This window comes from Chiloscyllium plagiosum, chromosome 13 (assembly GCF_004010195.1).
Source record: "Chiloscyllium plagiosum isolate BGI_BamShark_2017 chromosome 13, ASM401019v2, whole genome shotgun sequence".
NCBI classification, from domain to species: domain Eukaryota; kingdom Metazoa; phylum Chordata; class Chondrichthyes; order Orectolobiformes; family Hemiscylliidae; genus Chiloscyllium; species Chiloscyllium plagiosum.
Genome location: NC_057722.1, coordinates 4390532 through 4393643, shown reverse-complemented (window position 1 = coordinate 4393643; position 3112 = coordinate 4390532). Strand labels below are relative to the sequence as shown.

Here is a 3112-nt window from a genome sequence, read left to right as displayed (position 1 = left end):
GTCACCCTATTGGGAGTTTTCTATCAGTCTCCAAATAGTTCCAGAGATGTAAAGGGTCGGATAGCAAAGATGACTCTCGATAGGAGCGAGGGTGACAGGGTAGTTGTTATCGGGGACTTTAACTTTCCAAATATTGACTGGGAATACTATAGCTTGAGTACTTTAGATGGGTCAGTTTTGTCCAATGTGTGCAAGATGGTTTCCTGACACAATAAGTAGACAAGCCAACAAAGGGCGAGGCCACATTAGATTTAGGACTGGGTAATGAACCCGGCCAGGTGTTAGATTTGGAGGTAGGTGAGCACTTGGTGATAGTTACCACAATTCGGTTATGTTTACATTAGTGATGGAAAGGGATTGGTATACACCGCAGGACAAAAACTATAGTTAAGGGAAAGGCAATTACAATGCGATTAGGCAAGATTTAGGCTGCATAGGATGGGGAAGGAAACTGCAGGGGATGGGCACAATTGAAATGTGGAGCTTATTCAAGCAACAGCTACTGCGTGTCCTTGATAAGTATGTACCTGTCAGGCAGGGAGGAAGTGGTTGAGTGAGGGACCCGTGGTTTACTAAAGAAGTTGAATCTCTTGTCAAGAGAAAGAAGAAGGATTATGTTAGGATGAGATGTGATGACTCAATTAGGGTGCTACGTGTTCTTCAGGAAAGACCTAAAGAGAGTGTGGATGAGTGGATGGTCCATCTTGGCCTCCTCCAGTGGTCACCAGAATGACTGATGTCATTGTTCAAAAGGTGTGACATTGGAAAAGCACAGCAGGTCAGGCAGCATCTGAGGACCAGGATAGTCAACGTTTCGGGCATAAGCTCTTCATCAGGGATGTCACAGGAACATCCTCTTGAAGAGCTTATGCCAAAACATTGACACTCCTGCTCCTCAGATGCTGCCTGACCTGCTGTGCTTTCCCAATGCCACACCTTTTGACTCTGATCTCCAGCATCTGCAGTCCTCACTTCCTCCTGAAGTCAGTGTTCAGCCAATCAGATTCACTCCATGTGATGACAACCATCATTTGGAGGCAATGGCTACTGCAAAGGCTGTGGATCCTGACAACACTTCAGCAACAATACTGAAAGCTTGTGCTCCAGAACTTGCCACTCCCCTCAGTTTGGGTTCTGCCATCTCCTGAATTCAGTCAAGTATTGGCTCAAACATTGAAAGCGGAATTGCAGAAGTGAGGTGGAAGTGACAATCCTTGATGTCAAGGCTGGAGTCGCCCGATGGTAATATCAAGGAGCTCTCACACACCTGGAGTCAATGTATATCAAGGGGCAAACTCCCTGCCGGCTGGAAGCATTTCTATTTGCTGTTGTCTGTTATGCCATTTCAGGTTTGCTTTTCATTTCCAAACTTAAAGTGTAGCTGATGTAAACTCTAGACAATAATTTCATTCTGTTCCTGCAGACAGAAAATGTGGAGGATAAAAACAGCATTTTTACTCTGTCCTTAATTATTCTTTTCACAGGAATCATTGATCAAGCAACATCGATAATGAGGATGTGTTAAACCTTTTCATTATTTTCCCAAGCACTAATGTTTTCCATCACTGTATATTTATTTTTAAACCCCTCTTTGAATAAGATAATATTAATAACAAATGAGTTTACAATCTTACTAGCAAACTACTCGGCCAAACTAACCTGCAGTGACCTAATGTCTGGGCAGGTCACTGCTGAGAACACGGTGATTGTGAAACACCCACACCCAAGCACAGAGCCTGGAATTATGTTTTTACAGAGCTCCAGTGAACTAAACCATTGGCCATGTGCAGCATTGAATCAGCAGCTAGACTAAACCCAAACAAACCAGTTTATTACTTCATGAAAGCATTTACTGGGAATGTATCTGCATATCGAGAACCTGAGTACAAAGCCATCCCTCTGCTTTCTTCATTCAAGAATGTCATCATCCTGCCCTTGAATCCTAAAGAAATGTTCAACAACACACTCTTGGCTGGATGGTATGAGAAGGTAAAAAATTGTACAGAGCTAGCTGCTTGATTTGTGGATGATAAAAGCTGCTTTTGGTCACCAATTTGAAAAAAGAAAGTAATGTTGATAAGATTTTAACTTTGGGAATTGTGTGTTTAAAATTCAAGATAAATTGAAATGTGTCACATGACCATTACTGCAGCCTTTCAGTGAATATGGGTTGATATTATTAGAGACAAGTGCGGCGAAGCATTAGATTGTTTTGCTGGGAAGAGATGCATCGTACTGGAAGTTTGAATCATTTCTACAGGAATCATAGCAAGTATATGAACTCCAAATTCAATAATACAGTATTGATGAAGAGTCACTGCATTTGAAATATTAACTCTGCTTTCTTCCTACAGATGCTGCCAGACCTGCTGAACTTCACCAGCAATTTCTGTTTTGGTTCCACATTTAATAACTTGGTTACATCTGAGTATGTTTTTTGAAACAAGCAGCTGCTAGTAGTGATGGTTATCTGACAATCTCTTGAAACCCCTTACCCAAATAAAGCACTAAATTAGAGCCTGAGTAGATGTTGATATCTGTCAGCGGGGAGCTAGGCTAGAGTGACTCACCACAGCTTTATATAAGAAAAGGCATTTTAGAACTCTCAGTCAGTAAGGAGTACAGTCAATGCAGGGAGACTTCACCAGAGTGAGAGACTGGCTAAGCATGTATCTCTGGGAATTTGGTTCAATCTATTGGGAAAGTGATGCTTTAAGTAAGGATTACTGAAAGAAGCAACATGTGGTGAATGGAGAGTTTGGTGAAAGCTAGAAAGGAATTATTTCTTTTACTGCTAATAGTTTTTCAGCCTCCAGTATTTATTTTCCAATTATTGCAGCAAAAGGAGCAGGTAAATCTGTAACTATCATTTCAAACTGTAAGTTTTACCAGTATTGTACGTATTGCAAATTACATTACATCTCATAGCGTCATAGAGTCATAGAGATGTACAGCATGGAAACAGACCCTTCGGTCCAACCCGTCCATGCCGACCAGATATCCCAACCCAATCTAGTCCTACCTGCCAGCACCCAGCCCATATCCCTCCAAACCCTTCCTATTCATATACCCATTCAGATGCCTCTTAAATGTTGCAGTTGTACCAGCCTCC

At 41.8% G+C, this 3112-nt stretch overlaps 1 pseudogene; it reads left to right on the top strand.

The window, feature by feature from the left end:
- The first annotated feature begins 1653 nt into the window (after window positions 1–1653).
- The window catches only part of LOC122556260, a 91918-nt pseudogene continuing 90459 nt past the window's right edge, over window positions 1654–3112 (top strand).